Source organism: Giraffa tippelskirchi, chromosome 10 (assembly GCF_054371585.1).
Source record: "Giraffa tippelskirchi isolate mGirTip1 chromosome 10, T2T-mGirTip1v1.2.pri, whole genome shotgun sequence".
NCBI classification, from domain to species: domain Eukaryota; kingdom Metazoa; phylum Chordata; class Mammalia; order Artiodactyla; family Giraffidae; genus Giraffa; species Giraffa tippelskirchi.
The window spans coordinates 145424269-145444059 of NC_137284.1; the positions used below are offsets into that span (position 1 = coordinate 145424269).

The 19791-nt window shown below is 41.1% G+C and overlaps 1 protein-coding gene across 10 annotated transcripts in view; it reads left to right on the forward strand.

The window, feature by feature from the left end:
• The window catches only part of TRIM24 (tripartite motif containing 24), a 351893-nt gene that overhangs the window by 121192 nt on the left and 210910 nt on the right, over window positions 1-19791 (forward strand). For 8 of the 10 annotated variants that reach the window (XM_081533089.1, XM_081533099.1, XM_081533093.1 and 5 more), the window contains one exon: window positions 651-747. The exons of the other annotated variants lie outside the window; for them this stretch is intronic. The gene's annotated coding sequence lies outside the window, so the exon portion shown is untranslated. The remainder of the gene's footprint in view (window positions 1-650; window positions 748-19791) is intronic. 10 annotated transcript variants of the gene reach the window in all.

The window sequence follows — 19791 nt, forward strand, 5'->3', positions numbered from 1 at the left end:
CCTACAGGTTCTGCATCCATGGATTCAGCCAACCACAAATTAAAAACATTGAAAAAAAAATTCCAGAAAGTTTCCAAAAGCAAAACTTGAATTTATCACTCCAAAACTATTTACATAGCATTTACATTGTATTTACAACTATTTACATAGATTTACATTGTATTATGTATTATAAGTAATCTAGAAATGAGTTAAAGTGTATGGAAAGATGTGTGTAGGTTATATGCAAATACTATACCATTTTATATAAGCGACTTAAGCATCCTCAGATTTTGATAGCTATGGAGGTGTTGGGGGGGTGGTCCTGGTACCAATCCCCTTCCAACACCAAGGGATGGCTGTGCATACACATACAGATATACATATGTATTATAATCAATAAAAGGCCTTTAAACATAAAATATATTACAATAGTATATATTCTGTGTATATGCTTTCTATTCTGACATAGAATGACAATGAGTCAATGGAGAAAAAAGGAATGGTTTAAAAGATCTGCTAAAGAATTGTTTGGTCCTATATTTCAAAAGTGATTGATATTGTGCATCAATTGTAGATACCATTGGATATGCAATTTTTTAAGGTAATATAAGTGTTTCCTCTCAAAATACCAACATATACAACATGTTGGAATTGTATCTTTGTCACAGGAGAGCCAGCAGAGGAGAGCTCTGGTTTCTGCCATGAGTCAACTGCTGACCACAACACAAAGAAATCAAGGGAGAAGAGAGAGCATCATACACCCAGGTAGATACACTGCCCTTCCTCTTTTTCTCTAAGTCTTTTTCCTGGGCCCAGTAATGGAGAAGAAAGAACTGAAACAGGAGAGGAGAAGGAGTGAAAGAGAGGACCCCTCTTCCTGTACTCTACAAATTCTCAAGTCAAAGCTGGACAGAAAAAGATATTGCCTTAGAAGAAAAATGAAATGGAAGTTGATGTAGTAACTGAAGTTGAAAAGAAAATTACAGCGTCTTTCAAGGTCTTATTAAGTCAGGGATGGGAAAAATAACTCAACATAGCATGGGCAGGATTTGACTCCCCCAGATTCACACTGTTCAATAAATAGGTAATAAGATAAGAAATATTTATGTATACAATAAAAATAAAAGAAGACAGAACTTCCCTGGTGGTCCAGACATTCCCTGCCTGCCAGTGCAGAGGGACACAGTTCACTCCTGGTCCAGGAGGATTCCATGTGCCACGGGGCAACTAAACCAGTGTGCCACAACTACGGAAGCCTGAGCTCTAGAGACCTCCAGCCGCAACAAAAGAAAGGGCCACAGTGAGAAACGAGCACCACAGAGTAGCTCCCACTCATCACAACTAGCGAAAGCCTGAGCCTAGTGACGAAGATCCAGCACAGCCAAATAATTTTTAAAAAATTAAAGAAAACTAGGAAATATTCTGTAAAAATACTCTGTATGGTGATGATTATTTTCTTCAGTGGGTAGTTTTGTAGTTTTCATTTTGATAAGCAACAAACATACTACTTTTATCTATTTATTTACTTATTTATGTTATTATTCACTTATTTAACTGGTCTCAGTTGTGGCACCTGGGATCTTCATCTTTGTTGCAATGTGTGGGATCTTTTTTTAGTTACAGTGATCTCGGGTGTCCTCAGCCTCCAGTGACTTGAAGTGGGGCTTCGGTTCCCCAGCCAGTGATTAAGGCCAGGTCACAATGATGAGAGCACCAAATTCTAACCACTAGACCAGTGATGGGTGACACGGGCCCAGGCCCTTCAGCTTTGCAGGAAAGGATTCCCATGAAGATGGAGAGTAGTGAAACAAGTAAAGTGTTTACTAGGAGGAAAAATGATACAGTACGTGTGGATAGACACACAGGCAGCCTCAGAGAGAGTGTCCCTGAGTCAAGCCTCCGTGACAGTTTGAAAAGTGCAAGTTGCTCAGTCGTATCCAACTGTTTGCGACCCCATGGACTATAGCCCACCAGGCTCTTCTGTCCATGGAATTCTCCAGGCCAGAATACTGGAGTGGATAGACGATCCCTTCTCCAGGGGATCTTCCCAACCCAGGGATTGAACCCAGGACTCTGACACTGCAAGTGGATTCTTTACCATCTGAGCCACCAGGGAAGCCCATGACAGTTTAAATCACTTACATGGGACATTTCTTCTGGGTTTCCTTTAGCCAATCATTTTGATTTGCCAGGTTCACAGTCCATATCTCAGGATACTTCCATGTGTGTGCACACATCTCTTAGCCAAGATGGATTCTACCGCAAAGACCTATGGGTAATGAGCATATCTTGGCATCACTCCCCTTTGACCTCCATGGAGCCTTTCTACACAAATGTAGTTCGGGAGGTCTCCTGACTTCAAGAATGACATACATGTGGTCTGGGCAGACCCCAGCCACCTCTCTCTCTCTTTTTGTTTTTAACACCAAAAACATTTTGTATTGGGGTGTAGCTGATTAACAATGTTGTGATAGTTTCAGGTGAACAGTGAAGGGAATCAGCCATCCACATACATGATTCCATTCTCCGCGCCCCCACCCCCCACCCCCAGTCTCCTCTCTTAATTGTCCTGCTGTTCTCCTCTTGGAATTTTGGTCCACAGGGAATGAATCTCCTATCACTTTACCCTGGGAGGGGCGGGGGGCAACATGTGGGACTTTATTTTTTTTCACTTGTGACCTGCATGATCTTTTAGCTGTGGCCTGTGAACTCTTAGTTGCAGTGTGCAAAATCTAGTTCCCTGACCAGAGATTGAACCTGGGCCCGCCGTATTGGGAGCTTAGAGTCTTGGACACTGGACCACCATGGAAGTCCCCCTACTACTTTTAGAAAGAGAAAAGAAATAAGTATTTATATATTTCATTCCTAAGAAACTCCAGTTTTGTTTTTAATATCTATATACAAGGACCCAGGCTAAAGACTTTTTACATTTATAGAAGTATCACATGAGTGATTTTAAAAGTCATATAGTACTAAAAAGGTCACAGGACTCAGCATTTCTTTTTTCTCCTCTGCCTTTCTCCCCTCATTCCCCTCTATAGAGCAAACTACTTTCAACTTAACCGTTTCTTCTGGTATTTATGTCCCCATTTCTAAATAAAATACATATAGCCTCTTGAGTCATGTATTGTTTTTCTAAATGTTATTTAGTTATTTTTATTTTTTTGGCTCTACTGGGTCTTCATTGCTGTGAGGGCTTTTCTCTAGTTGCAGTGAGGCGGGGGGCTGATCTTTAGTTTCAGTACATGGCTTCTCATTGTCATGGCGTCTCTTGCTGTGGAGCACCGGCTCTAGAGTGCGAAGGCTCAGTAGTTGCGGCTCCAGAAACTAGAGCTCAGGCTTGATAGTTGTGCACAGGCTTAGTTGCTCCAAGGCATGTGGCTTCTTCCTGGATCAGGGATCAAGTCTGTGTCTCCTGCATTGGCAAGTGGATTCTCTAACACTGAGCCACCAGGGAAATCCCAGGTCATCTATTTTAAACAATATCCACAACTCTGTATATTATAATAGACAAAGATTTAACTGATTTCCAATTTTTGCTTTCTTTCCCCACCTCCACTCTTTATGATTTTGGTCCCCATTTTTACTTTTTTTCCTCTTATGACTGGAACAATGTAAATATTGTTCCCTGGTGAGTCAGAGGGTATATTAAGACTACGCTTTTTTCTTATATAATTTTTTTCTTTTACCTGGAGTGAATTTGCTAATTTTCTTTGAGTGACTGACTAATTCTTCCTACAGTTTCCAATAGTTCTGTAAAATACCTTCAATACATTTTTTAATGTGGTTAAACCACCTCCCTCCCCAACACAGACATGGTTTTTTTTTAACCTGAACTGGAGGAGGAGAAGGGGACGGCAGAGGATGAGATGGTTGGATGGCGTCACCAACTCAATGGACATGAGTTTGAGTAAACTCCATGAGTTGGCGATGGACAGAGAGGCCTGGCATGTTGCAGTCGATGGGGTTGCAAAGAGTCGGATATGATTGAGTGACTGAACTGAACTGAACTGAACTGTAACTTAGATCTAGACTGGTTCTCTTAGAAGCTGCACAGCTAACAAAGACTTTCCTTTCCTCTTCTCCTTTGAATCTCTTTATTTCTTGCACCCTATCTTTTTCTTTGTTTTTATAGAGTATCTTTCAGTACTTTCTTGAAAAAATTTGCATCACAATTTTTTTCTGATTTTTCTATTTTGACACTTTCTATTCTGCTTTTGTACTTGACTGATAGTGAAACTGAGCAGGACCCTCCAGGGCCCTTCAAGGTCCAAAAGCCTTTCCCTGTCCCTGTCTCTTATTTTCAGGATAAAGACTTGAGCCTCTTCAGTTCAGTTTGGTTCCGTCACTCAGTAGTGTTCGACTCTGCAACTCCATGGACTGCAACATGCCGGATTTCCCTGTATATCACCAACTCTTGGAGCTTGCTCAAGCTCATGTCTACCGAGTCGGTGATGCCATCCAACCATCTCATCCTCTGTCATCCCCTTCTCTTCCTGCCTTCAGTCTTTCCCAGCATCAGAGTCTTTTCCAATGAGTCAGTTCTTCTCATCAGGTGGCCAAAATATTGAAGCTTCAGCTTCAGCATCAGTCCTTCAAATGAATGTTCAGGATTGACTTCCTTTAGGATTGACTGGTTGGATTTCCTTGCAGTCCAAGAGAGTCTCAAGAGTCTTCTCCAACATCACAGTTCTAAAGCATCCATTCTTTGGCGCTTGGCTTTCTTTATAGTCCAACTCTCACATCCATACATGACTACTAGAAAAACCATAGCATTGACTAGACAGACCTTTGTTGGCAAAGTAATGCGTCTGCTTTTTAATATGCTGTCTAGGTTTGTCAGAGCTTTTCTTCCAAGGAGGAAGCGTCTTTTAATTTCATGACTGCAATCACCATCTGCAGTGATTTTGGAGCCCAAGAAAAAAAATCTGTCACTGTTTCCGTTTTTTCCCCCATCTATTTGCCATGAAGTGATGGGACAGGATGCCATGATCTTTGTTTTTTGAATGTTGAGTTTTAAGCCAGCTTTCTCACTCTCCTCTTTCACTTTCATCAAGAGGCTCTTTAGTTCTTCTTCACTTTCTGCCATAAGGGTGGTGTCATCTGCCTATCTGAGGTTATTGATATTTCTGCCAGCAATCTTGGTTCCAGATTGTGCTTCATCCAGCCCAGCATTTCACATGATGTACTCTGCATATATAAATAAGCAGGGTGACAATGTACAGCCTTGATGTACTCCTTTTCCTATTTGGAACCAGTCCGTTGTTCCAAGTCCAGTTCTAACTGTTGTTTCTTGACATGCATACAGATTTCTCAGGAGGCAGGTAAGGTGGTCTGGTATTTCCATCTCTTGAAGTATTTTCCACAGTTTGTTGTGATCCACACAGTCAAAAGCTTTACGTAGTCAATGAAGCAGAAGTAGATGTCCTTCTGGAATTCTCTTGCTTTTTTCTATGATCTAATGGATATTGGCAATTTGATCTCTGGTTCCTCTGACTTTTCTAAATCCAGCTTGTACTTCTGTACATTCTCATTTCATGTACTGTTGAAGCCTCGCTTGGAGAATTTTGAGCATTACTTTGCTAGCTTGTGAGATGAGTGCAATTGTGCTTTACTTTAAACATTCATTGGTATTGCCTTTCTTTGGGATTGGAATGAAAACTGACCTTTTCCAGTCCTGTGGCCACTGCTGAGTTTTCCAACTGTGCTGGCATATTGAGTGCAGCACTTTCACAGAAATAGCTCAGCTGGAATGCCTTCACCCCCACTAGCTTTATTCATCGTGGTGCTTCCTAAGACCCACTTGAGTCCTAAGTCTCTTAGATCTCCCTTAGTTGCAAGGAACAGATTCAAACAGTTGCTAACTGGGGAAGTGAGGGAATGCATAAACAAAGGAGGAACAATCAGGAAACTATAGTGCAGGGATTAAAGCAGGATCCTGGTTCCTCCTCAAGGGATATACAGAACAATATCTTTGAGTTCTGCAGGAACTAAGGCCCCCACCAAAGTGAAGGAAATTCTAAGTTGAGAACTATTTTCACTCAGAATTTTATGGGCATTCTTCTATTACCTTCAAGCTTACTCCAATGTTGTTGAAAAGTCTGGTGACATTCTAAGTCCCATTTCTTTGTGACTTGTTTTTTACTCTCTAGAATTTGTGTTTCTGGTTCTCCTTGTTTTGGGGGGTAATTTTCCAGTTGAACAATTTTGAATACAAAACCAGATGTGTGCCGCTCATATCTTCTGTAGCCAATTTCTCTCGGCCCCCAGCTCAGGGACTCATGCCAGAGGTCAGAGGACAGCTGTTTCCCTTAAAACCTCTGAAGAGCAATGAGAGCGCAGGGAACCAGCTCTTGGCCTGGTTAACATCAGAGAGCATGAGTGGAGGTAAGAGAACCTTCTCCCTGATCCAGTCATCTTTTGCTATGTAGCTGCTGTGCAGTGAAGGTTTGTGTCCCCCTAAAATTCACATGTTGAAGTCCTACCCCCCAGGTGATGGCATTAGGTAGTGGGAGCTCTGGGGGGATGCTTAAATCATGAGCACTTAGTGCCCTTATGAGTGGGCTTGATCTCGGGTGGCCTAGGCCTGCAGAGGCTTTAAGCAGGCTTTTGGTTCCCAGCCAGAGATTGAGGTCGGGTCGTGTCAGTGAGAGAGTTGAACCCTAGCCACTAGATCAGTGGTCAGTGACAAGTCCCTGGTGCTCAGTTTTGCAGAAAAGAATTCCACCAAAGACAGAAAAGAATTAAACAAGGGTTTATTAGGAGGAAAAAGAGTACAGTATTTGTGGATAGACACACAAGTGGACTCAGAGAGAGAAATTCGCACCCTCGTGGTAGTTTAAATCCCTTATCTTGGGGCATTTCCTTTGAGTTTCCTTTAGCCAATTATTTTGATTGGCCTGATTCTGAGTCTGTATATGGTATATCACAGGATCCCCCCATGTACGTGCGCATCTCTCAGCTAACATGAACTCCAGCAAAGAGTTTTGACATCACTCCTCTTTTGACCTCCAATGAGCTTTCTAGTCAAGAAGGAGTTTTCTTGTCATCCTTAACTACAAGAATGAGGAATATGTGGTCTTCTCTTTCATCTGGGCAGGGCCCAGCTTCCTCCCTCGATTGTCCTGCTGTCCATATTTTGGAGTTTCTGTCCACAGGGAATAGCTCCAACTGCTTACCCTTGGCTGGCTTATCTGTCTCCTGCCTCAAGATTAGTTCCTTTGTAAAAGAGGCCTAATAAAGGTCTCTTGCCCCTTTCTACTATGTAAGGTTTCAGGGGAAAATGCCAGGCACCTGGCTCTTACCAGACACCAAAGGTGTTAGTGCCGTGATCTTGGACTTCTAAGCTTTCAAAACTGTGAGAAAGAAACTTCTAATTTTCATAATCCACCAATCCACCCATCCTTTGGCATTTTGTGAGAACAGTCTGAATAGACTAAGACAGAAGTAAACCACTCCAAAATTTAGTGGTGTAAATTAACAATCTTTTCTTTTTTTCTTTTTTAATCTTTATGCTCATGATTTTTTAGATCAGGAATTTGACCAGATCTAGTGGGAATATCTCACTTCTGCTGCATAATGACTGGGACTTTAGGTGGCTAAAATGCCCAGGGAGAATTGGGGTGGAGTCATATTTCTGGGCCTCCAGTTTTGACTGTCAGGTAGTTCCTCAGTTTTTCTCCATGTTGAGCCTGATAGAGTTGAATGGCCAGGATGGCTTCTTCATGCCTGTCTGGTGACTGGGCTGGGTTGGAAACAGTAGAGGTATGGAAATACCTGTCTTCACACAGCATCGCCCCAAGACTGGCTTGGGTGATCACGCAGCGCAGTGTATGTGCTGCTGCTACTGCTAAGTCGCTTCAGTCGTGTCCGACTCTGTGCGACCCCATAGACGGCAGCCCTCCAGGTTCCCCCGTCCCTGGGATTCTCCAGGCAAGAACACTGGAGTGGACTGCCATTTCCTTCTCCAATGCATGAAAGGGAAAAGTAAAAGTGAAGTTGCTCAGTCGTGTCCGGCTCTTAGCGACCCCATGGACTGCAGCCTATCAGGCTCCTCCATCCATGGGATTTTCCAGCCAAGACTACTGGAGTGGGATGCCATTGCCTTCTCCGTGGTTATATGTAGGATAGACTTTTGTGGTAGCTGGCTTACCTCAGAGCAATCATTCCAAGATGTCCACTTGGAAGATGCAAGGTTTCTTATGATCTAGTCTCAGAAATCCTGTTGCTGAGTCCAAGCACATTCTGCTGCCCCCATGACAGGCCAATTAACTGAGAGATGAGCTGCTGAGGCAAGGAATACAACTTTATTCAGAAAGCCAGCTCACTGAGTAGATGACAGGCTAATGTCTCAAAATAATCATCTCCCTCTAGGTCTGGATGCCAGGTTCTTTTATAGAACAGAGAGGGACAGAAGTTGAGGAAGTAAAGTAAAAAGGCCATTATCATGCAGATATATCCTGGAATGGCCAGCTGTTGCAGAGAAGAAGCCAATTTTGACTCTACTGCAGAAAAGAAGCCAATTCTGACTCCATGCTGGAAATTTTCTTTGACTTGTTTTTGCGGCTTTTGTTATTATAATCACACATAATAGCCTGCCTCAGAGGATCCTGCCCCTCTGCCTGACTGTAAACTGAAGGAAGTACTTTTGTTCAGCTCATAGAGAGAAAATCTGACCATGCCCATGTCTGAATAGAAGAGATTCACACCCCCCTTCCAAATGCTGACCCTTCCCAAAGATGGTTTGCAAGACTTAAGACCCTTTTTACTTTACTTCCTCACTGCCTCTTCCTCTCTGTTGTTGTTTGGTTGCTCATGCTCTTTGTGACCCCATGGACCACAGCATGCCAGGATTCCCTGTCCTTCACTATCTCCCAGAGTTCACTCAAACTCACGTCCTCTTAAGTTGATGATGCCATCCTAACATCTCATCCTCTGTCACTCCCTTCTCCTCCTGCCCTCAATCTTTCCCAGCATCAGGTTCTTTTCCAATGAGTTAACTAGATACCATCCATCTTTGCTTCAGTATACCTCAATGAAGAGGCTGGGTGGGTGGCTTTTCTGACTAAAAAAGACGCACAAGTTGAGGGTTGCAAGTTAAGTTTTATTTGGAGCAAAGCGAGGACTGTATCCCAGGAGGCAATACCTCAGATAGCTCTGAGAGACTGTTCCAAAGAGGCAGTGGGGGAAGGTCAGTATATAAGGTTTTGGTGAAGAGGGAGTTCAATACAATTAAGCACCCATTTTTACAAGTTTTCTGCTAGTCAGGAGGATCTGATATCATCATGAAGGAATTTGTTGTTGTTCAGTCACTCAGTCATATCTGACTCTGCAAACCCATGGACTGAAGCACACTAGGCCTCCCTATCCTTCACCATCCCCCAGAGTTTGCTCAAATTCATGTCCATTGAGTCAGTGATGCCATCCAACTATCTCGTCCTCTGTTGTCCCCTTCTTTCCCTGCCTTCTATCTTTCCCAGCATCAGGGTCTTCTCCAATGAGTCAGCTCTTTGCATCAGGTGGCCAAAGTATTGGAGCTTCAGCTTCAACATCAGTCCTTCCAATGAATACTCAGGGTTGATTTCCATTAGGATTGATTGGTTTGATCTCGTAGTCCAAGGGACTCTCAAGATTCTTCACCAACACCACAGTTAGAAAGCATCAATTCTTCAGTGTTCAGCCTTCCTTATGGTCCAACTCTCACATCCACACATGACTACTGGAAAAACAATAGCTTTGACTATGTGGACCTTTGTCAGCAAAGTAATGTCTTTGCTGTTTAATACTCTAAGTTTGTCACAGGTTTCCTTCCAAGGAGCAAATGTCTTTTAATTTCATGGCTGCAGTCACCACCTGCAGTGATTTTGGAGCCCAAGAAAATAAAGCCTATCACTGTTTCCATTTTCCCCCATCTATTTGCCATGAAGTAATGGGACCGGATGCCATGATCTTAGTTTTCTGAATGTTGAGTTTTAAGCCAGCTTTTTCACTCTCCTCTTTCACTTTCATCAAGAGGCTCTTTAGCTCCTCTTCACTTTCTGCCATAAGGGTGGTGTCATCTGCATATCTGAGGTTATTGATATTTCTCCCGGCAATCTTGATTCCAGCTTGTCCTTCATCCAGCCCAGCATTTCACATGATGTACTCTGCATGTAAGTTAAATAAGCAGAGTGACAATATACAACCTAACATACTCCTTTCTCAATTTGGAACCAGTCCGTTGTTCCAAGTCCGGTTCTAACTGTTGCTCCTTGATCTTCATGCAGATTTCTCAGGAGGTAGGTCAGGTGGTCTGGTATTCCCATCTCTTGAAGAATTTTCCACAGTTTGCTGTGATCCACACAAAGTCTTTAGCATAGTTAATGAAGCAGAAGTAGATGTTTTCTGGAACTCTCTTGCTTTTTCTATGATCCAGCAGATGTTGGCAACTCGATCTCCGGTTCCTCTACCTTTTCTAAATCCAGCTTGTACATCTGAAAGTTCTCTGTTCACACACTGTTGAAGCCTAGCTTTAAGGATTTTGACCATTACCTTGATAGCGTATGAAATGAGTGCAGTTTTGGGGTAGTGAGTTAGAAATTGTTAGGCAGTTAGTGTAGGAACTCTGACACTTCGTCCTGTTTCAGTAAACATCCCACTCCATTAACCCAAAATTATACCCTTTGTCCTGAATTCCTGGCTCTCAGAGGAATGTGTCCTTGGTCTGATAAATTTATCAGCACTCAGAGCCAGGAAAGGGTGGTAATTAACTTCTGTTCCATATGCCTGAGGGAAACACAACTGGTGATCATTAATTTTTAGCCTGTATATCTGGTCCATTGTAAAATGGTCTGGGGTCATGAGAAATGGTTACGGATGGTGACTTAATGCCTAAGAAAACTGAGAATACAAGGATCAAAAGAAAACATAAAGATGTCAAGTTAAACATTGTGTTTGCACTTGCTCCTTGGAAGAAAAGCTAGGACAAACCTAAACAGCATGTTCAAAAGTAGAGACATTACTTTGCCGACAATGGTCTGTACAGTCAAAACTACGGTTTTTTCAGTAGTCATGTATGGATGTGAGAGTTGGACCATAAAGAAGGCTGAGTGCCAAATAATTGATGGTTTTAAACTGTGATGTTGGAGAAGACTCTTGAGAGTCTCTTGGACTTCAAGGAGATCAAACAAGTCCATTCTAAAGGAAATCAGTCCTGAATATTCATTGGAAGGACTGATGCTGAAACTGAAACTGCAATACTTTGGCCACCTGATGGGAAGAACTGATTCACTGGAAAAGGCCCTGATGCTGGGAAAGATGGAAGGCAGGAGAAGAAGGGGACGACAGAGGATGTGATGGTTGGATGGAATCACCGACTTGGTGGACAAGAGTTTGAGCAAATTCCAGGAGACAGTGAAGGACAAGGAGGCCTGGTGTGCCGCAGTCCATGGGTTCACAAAGAGTCAGACACAACTGAGCAACTGAACAACAACAATGGAAATTTTGAAGAAGGCACAAACTAAGCCTTGAAACTGCTCAGTTTCCCAATATAAATCAGGAAGAAAAGGAAAGTCCTTCAACTTTTCTGGAAAAGGCTCAGGGAGACATTGAAGCAACATACTCCAATGCACCTGAAATCTATGTAGGGCCAAATTATTCTTAAGGATAAATTTATTACTCAATCAGCCCTGTTCATTAGGATGAAGTTCCAAAAAATTCCAAACAAGATCTAGAGAGCCTGCTAAAGACTGCCACATCTGTACTCTATAATAGAGATCAGGAGGAATGTAAGGAGAAAGAGAGGAGAGATAAGAAAATGGCTGAAACTCTCGTGGCTCTACAGGGAGTTAACTTTAGAGCTCCAAAAACAGGTGGACAAAAGCTAAAGCCTGGAGTCTGTTTCCTCTGGGGCAAGGAGGGACACTTCAAGGGAAAATGCCTCCAGGCTAAGATACTGCCACCTAAGCCATGCCCCCTTTGTTAAGGTGATCATTGAAAGAGGAATTGCCCTCAGAGACACAGGTCTCTGAAATCAGTTCCTCAGACCCAAGATCAAGACTGATGGGGACCAGGGCTTCCCACTTTGGCTCCCATCCTCATCACAGCACAAGAGCTTCAGATAATTCTGACCGTAGGAGACTGCCCTGTTAACTTTCCTTGTGATATAAGAGCCACTTTTTCAGCCCCCCTTTCTAATCCAGGACCTCCCTCAACTAAATCACCCACTATATGTGGCATTTCTGGGAAGTAGATTACAAAATTCTTCATACAACCATTGAGTTGTGACTGAGAGTCCATTCTCTTTTCCCATGCCTCCCTGATAACACCAGAAAGCCCAACTCCCAACCTGGGAAGAGATATACTATCTAATATGCAAGCTTCAATCCATATGAAATGGAACCCACAGAAAATTTATGTCTACCCCTAACAGAAATAGATATTAACCCTGAGCTTTGGGCAGTTAGAGGAAAGATAGGAAGAGCAGTCTCTGCTCAGCCAACACAGATAACTCTTAAAGATCCTAATAAATTTCAGCATCAAAAACAATATCCCCTAAAAACCGGAGGCATGACAGGGATTCATTCCCCTAATTAAAAATCTCAAAGAACAAGGCTTTTTCTTAATTGAATGCAATAGCCCTTGTAACACATCTGTTCTAGGAGTACAAAAACAAAATGGAGACTGGAGCCAGTACAAGACCTTTGTCTCATTAATGAAGCTGTAATTCCATTACATCCTGTGGTGCCTAACCCCTATCCTTTACTTTCCCAGATCCCAGAAATGGCAACCTGGTTTACTGTACTAGATTTAAAGGATGCCTTCTTTTGTATTCCTCTAGCCCAAAGTTCACAATTTTTGTTTGCTTTTGAGGATCCGTCTGATTCCTCTACCCAATTAACTTGGACAGTGTTCCCTCAAGGATTTAGAGATACTCCCCACTTGACTGGGCAGGCTTTGGCTAAAGACCTAGCTGCCTTTTAGGCACCAGAGCTTATATCCAAAATGTAGATGACATTTTCCTTTGCAGTGACTCAAAGGAACAATGTGACCAAGCTACCTGTGATTTTCTTATTATGCAGCCCAGTGTGGTTACAAAGTATCAAAATCTAAAGCTTAGATATGTCAGCATGAAGTTAAATATTTAGGACTCAAACTTTCACATGGAACTCAAGCCTTAGGGAAGGAAAGAATAAAGCCCATTTTACAACATCCTCTCCCTTGTACTATTAGACAACTCCATGGTTTCCTTGGTATAACTGACTACTGCTGAATGTGCATTCCTGGATATGGAGAGCTAGCTCAACCTCTACATAAGTTACTAAAAGAGACTAAACAATTAGGACAAAAGGTATTACAATGGGAAGCTGAAGAAATACATGCATTTAAGCCTTTACAACAGGCTCTTTTCAGGCCTACTCTCAACCTGCCTGCAGGAAACCAATTTAATATTTTTATAACAGATCAGGAATAGCACTGGGAGTCCTAACACAACCCAAAGGAAACTCACAACAACCTATTGCTTATTTGAAGAAAGAACTCAATTCTGTAGCTCAAGGATGGCCTCATTGTCTGCAAATAGTGTCCTTAGTAGCTCTATTCATTCCTGAAACTACTAAATTAATTATAGACTGAAATCTGGTGGTCCCTACTTCACATGATATCTCTGGAATTTTAAACTCTAAGGGAGGATTGTGGTTATCAGACCATCAGCTTCTCAGATACCAATCACTGCTCTTAGAAGGACCCATAACTCAGCTAAAAACTTGCTCAACTTTAAACCCAGCTACATTCCTTCCTGAGTCATTTAATAAAAAATCAGAGCATGACTGTCATCAAGTCCTATCTTTAAGTTACTCAGCAAGAGAGGACTTCAGAGACACGCCATTAGAAAATCCAGATGTAACTATGTTTACCGATGGCAGTTCCTTTATAGAGAAAGGAGAACATAAAGTAGGCTATGAAGTGGTAACTTTATTTGAAACCTTAGAAAGTTGCTCCCTACCTCCTGGGACTAGTGCTCAATTGGCTGAATTAATTGCTTTAACCACAGCTTTAGAACTGGGGACTAATAGAAGAGTAAACGTATATACTGACTCCAAATATGCTTACCTATTTCTTCATGCTCATGCTGCCATTTGGAAAGAGAGGAACTTTAAAACTATAGACGGCAGTCCCATCAAATACTATCAAGAAATTATGTGCCTCCTAGACACAAGGTTACCCAAGGAGGTGGCAGTAATACATTGTCGTGGTCATCAGAAGGATGATTCTGGAAAACAGCAGAGGGAAATAGGACTACAGATCAACAAGCACAAACAGAAACATAGACTTTTAATACTCAGGCTCCCCACCTCTGGGACAGAATTCCCGCTGACATAAAACCCCACTAATCTCCTGAGGAACTTCAACATTCCCTTTCTCAAAGGGATATTTTGCTCTCATCAGGTTGGCTTCAAACAGAAGATCAAAAGCTTATATTACTATCCAATGGCCAATGGAAGGTTCTTAAAACATTACATCAAACATTCTGTCTGGGAATTGAAAATACTTACCAACTTGCTAAAAGTCTCTTTAAAGGAAAGGGATAAAAAAAACTGTAGTTCAAATTGTTAAGGGATGTGAGATATGTCAAGAAAATAATCCCCATAACAGCTAATCAGTTCCTCCAGGTTTACAATGTACAGGAAAATATGCTGGAGAAGACTGGCAGATAGATTTGACCCATATGTCTAAACCAAAGGAACATTAACACAGCATTGTATCAATTGTATCAATTGATACAGCATTGTATCAATTGTATCAATTGATACAGCATTAAAAAATAAATATTTAAATTTCTCCTAATTGTATATAAATGATTCCTTTTTTCTTTTTTTTTAATCAACATCCTATCTACTATCCACTATCCAGACCTGTCCTCACCTTCTCTTTCAGACAAAACCACTTTGGAGGAATTAAGTTGTTCCATAGCTGTCACGGTCTTCGTAGACCGGGACCTGGGGACTGGAGTCGACGAGAAGAAGGGCACAGGGGACCCACGTCTCTAGTGAAACAAGGGCACTTTATTTGCAGAAACGCATTCTTATATATCTTCAATGAAGTGATTACTCAGCCATTAAAAAGAATGAAATTCCACCAGTTGCGAAAAAAAATGGCTAGTCCTTTAAGTAAAAGGTCACTGAAGGGAGTCGCTGAAGGGAATCCAAGCAGGCGCCCTTTCCCGTGATCTCAGTCCTGAGAACCGCGTGCAGCTCTGCTCCTTCCTGTTTTCCAGGAACTGATAAGGAACAGAGAGTCCTTGAGAAATGGACACAAAGGAAGACCACAGCATATTGGATCCCTTAAAGCTGAACGTCCCCTAACACATAGCCATCCCATCTTCCTCTCACAATATCATTCCCAAAGAAGATTGTAGAAACTGCTGATATCCTGCAGACTGTTTAACTCTGATGAACCGGAACCATTTAATGATGTCGATATTCCCCAAGTAGCAAATGACAATGAACTACTTGATCAGTAGAGTAACATTTTTCCAGTTTGAAATTCCCCTTCTGGAAACATGACAGGACGGGTTTCTAAACAAAAAGGTCTCACCCTCATGAGCCATAAGAATATCTGCCTTTATGCCTTTATGGATCTATATTTTTAGAATATCAATTCACTCACTCTAAATCTCTCATCCTTTTATTTTCCAACAGCATGGAGAAAAACTATTGTTTGAAGAAAGCAAGAATCAGACATGTTTATCTTTCTTAATTCAGGGGACTCTTAAAAATTTTCCATGATTCATCAGTAAGACCTGGTTTCTTTTCATCCTTATTTGGTTCCTTGGGAAAGAATTTGGCATATCTTATTGAATAAACACTTCCTGCCAAGCAGTGCACTATTTATTATGATCTTTTTCTTTATTTATAGGTGTTCTAAACTCTGATGACTAATATTTCTGGAGATCTCAACCCTTAGATAAGTAATGACATTACTTAGTCTCTATTCTTAATAATTTTAGAAGGTGTACTGCTTGTCCAAGGGCCATTCTTCTACAGAATTAATTCCTAAATTGTATTCAGAAGAATATTGTTGAGTGTGACTTGAAAAATAAAGATTTCCATGATCAAATAAGTTTAGGAAACACGAAGTGAAGCAATTAAAAGGTACATCAGGACTTCTTAAAACTTTAATACAGGAGATTAGAGAAGATTTGTGAATCTTAAAATGAAGAGTGTCCTATATAGCCTTTCCATAATTTACTGACTTTTATTGCAAGCAGCATAAATGTTTTATACTTAGCATTATTCTGAATACATTTTGAGAAATGCTACTTTAGAAATAGCTAGGACTTCTCTGAAGTTCCAGGGGTTAGGATGCCAAGCTTCCAATGCAGGGGACGAGGTTTGACCCTGGTCAAGAAACTGGGACCCCATGTGCCAAAAGAACAAAAAAAAGAAAGGAAAAAAAGAAATAGCTAAATAAGTCAAAATGGAAACTTTTTAAAAATCTACTTATCCAAAAACATAACCTACTGGAAATTAATAATGTTGTTGAACAATAACTTCAGAACAAATTTACTGAAAGCCTTATATTTTCTAGCTAAAGATCAGCATTGCTTAATGGCTATTCTTTTCTCACTCTCATAATTTAAGTGAGTATCTGAGATCTTCACAGAGAATGACCACTTAAAACTTCATTCTTACTCTAAGTTTAATTTAAGCCACTAAACAGACTGAGTTGACAGAAGGGACTCTAAATTTATAAATAACCTTTTCAATCTCCTAAAGAACTTCTGATGCTTTGTTTTAAGGAACTTAGAAGAAACTTTCCCCATGACTTGCCAGCAGAGTATTGACAGACCATTTCTGACTATTTCATGCTACAGCAAAGAAGATAACCTTCTAGCTCTTAATTTTAAAAACAAATACCCAGAAGCAAAAGAAAGAAGGAGGGTAAGGGAGATGAGAAAAGAAGGAAAAGTAGAAGGAGGAAAATAGCTAGGCAGATTGTTTACAAAATGGCAGTATTTGCACAATGCTTTACAAAATAGCCACAAGTTCTCAGATCCCTGTTTTCACTCTCTTTGCAATGACTTTGAGCTTCCTCCCATCAAGAAGTAGAGTCCATTTCTCCATCCTTTGAACCTAGGCTTGACCTTGCCATTTGTTTTGGTCAATAGGCCATTGTGAATATGATGCAAACAAAGACTGCATTGGGGCTTGCCCCTTCCTGCAACTCTTTGGAATCCCAGGTACATCATGTGAAGAAGCCCATGTAGACTAGATTTTGGGAAGATGAAGCCCAAGATGGAGCAGAGAAGAGCCAAATTTCTAACTTTACTTTTAATTGTAACATTTATTTCCTGTAATAATAGATGATTAGCTTAGTCATACCACCCTCGTGCTAGTCATCTTCCTCATCAAACTTGAAAAGACCAGAGGATTGTGAAACTGAGATTTCAAAGAAGGGATGTGAGTATTCAACATAGAGGGAGCAGAGATGTAGGAGTGCCCTGATGCAGGAAAAGAGGGGGTCCTTTGAAAAATTAAAAGATGTCGGTGGAGGAACTTCCCTGGTGGTCCAAACGTTTAGACTTCAAGCTTCCATTGCAAGGGTGCAGGTTTGATACTTGGTGGGGGAATTCCAATCCTACGTGCCTCGTGGTGCAGCCAAAATCCAAATAAACTAAAAAGCAGAAACAAAAATATAAAAGAAGTCAGTGAGCAGGGTAGTGAAGAGTATAAGATGAAATAGAAGGGATAAACAGAGACAGGCAGAACTTGGAACATGCATGATACAGAACGTGCAAGACTATCTAAATTTACAAGAACTGGATTTTATTTTCAGTGATTATCTTTTTTGCATCAAACTAAAAAAAAGGTTTTTTTTTCACTGTAGTGTGTGGCACCATTGACACGTGGAGGTATCAGTGGGGGAGGGCAAGTGATGAAACCAAGTTGGAGGGCTATTTAGCTATACAAATTCAAGGCCTTAAATATTTCTCTTTGATCCCAAAATTCAACATTATTCTAAGAAATTATCATGACTGTGCAAAAATGTGCCTTTTCAAATAAGTTCATCTCATTATTTTAGATAATGGTGAAAACTGGAGGTAATCAAAAATGTCTGATAATAGTTTATTAGTGAAATAAATTGCAATATATCATAACATATTATTATTAAGCCATTGAAATTATTGTTAAAGTGTATATGTATATATAAAACATAGAAAAGGGCAGGCTACAAAATAATATACTCAATATAATCTCCATTATGTTAAAAAGAAAATTGCAGAGAAATAAGTAAGTGGAAAAATATAGAACCAAATGTTAACAATGTTTCTATTTGTAGCTGGAGTTAGGAGTATTGTAGTAGAAAAATATTTAGGGAAAATCCTGAAGCCACCAAATTTCCTACTCCCAATATTCTTCAATGACTGCATCTCTGGGTCAGAAATACCACTGTACAAAGACTGTTTATATACGTTGTTATATGTAAAAATGTTAGTGATATATTGTGACAGTCAAAATATAGAGATTGTATGCAATACAAATTTAGCTCTGTAACAGACTATACTAAAATAATTAGAGAAAAATATGCTTGCCAAATAATTTAAGTCTGAGTTTACAATCCTAACGGAAATCAGTCCTGAATATTCATTGGAAGGACTAATGCTGAAGCTGAAACTCCAGTACTTTGGCCACCTGATGCAAAAAACTGACTCCTTGGAAAAGACCCTGATGCTGGGAAAGATTGAAAGCAGGAAGAGAAGGGGGCGACAGAGGATGAGATGGTTGGATGGTATCACCGACTCAATGGACAAGATTTTGAGTAAGCTCTAGGAGACAGTGATAAACAGGGAAGCTTGGCATGCTGCAGTCCATGGGTTACAAAGAGTTGGACATGACTGAGTGACTGAACTGAGCTGACTCTAGAATGAAGAAAGTCCAGAAGGAGAAAACTAACTGTAGTGTCAAGCTAACACTCTGATACAGGGAGCACAGAATATGACACAGACAGATGGAGATGGGGAAGGCTCAGACCTCCATCCCACGTGAGGATCCAACAGCTACATCTGAGAGTCTAGGCTTCTGTCCATCATATCATATGTAGTGTGCTCAGTCATGTCCAAGTCTTTGTGGTCCTATGGACTGTAGCCTGCCGGGCTCCTCTGTCCATGGAATTTTCCAGGCAAGCATATTGGAGTGGGGTGTCGTCTCCTACTACAGGGAATCTTCCCAACTCTGGGATCCAATCCATGTCTCTTGTGTCCTCCTACATTGGCAGGCAGATGCTTTATCACTAGTGCCACCTGGGAAGCCCCATCATATGTAGATCACATCCAACTAAGTAGGAAGATGTTTAATCATCTCAACATCCTGATCCCTGTAAAGTGAGCTGGCTTCACAGCTACTTTTCCCTCAAGATCCCTGAGGACACCCTTCCAGGCATGCTTATCTGCTTAGGAGTCCCCCAAAGTTGCTCAGACTTAGACTTGGGGTTTTATCTGTGTGGAGGTGACTATCTTTATCTTCTTTTGTTGACACTTTCTGAATAATTAAAGATAGGAGTGAGTATGAATTTTGAAAATCTTTGGGGGACTTCCCTGGTGGTCCAGGGGTCAAGAATCCATGCCTCTACTACAGGGTACATGGGATAGATCCCTGATCAGGGAACTCCCACATGCAGCAGTGTGGCCAAAAATAGTAATAATAAATAAAAATCATCGGGGGGGGAAGCAATTTTTGCTTATTATTGTATTTCCCTAGATAGCTTAACAGGAGAAGATGAAACAAAACCCCAAAACCCTGCCTCTTATCAGCAATTGTTGAGATTAGAGTT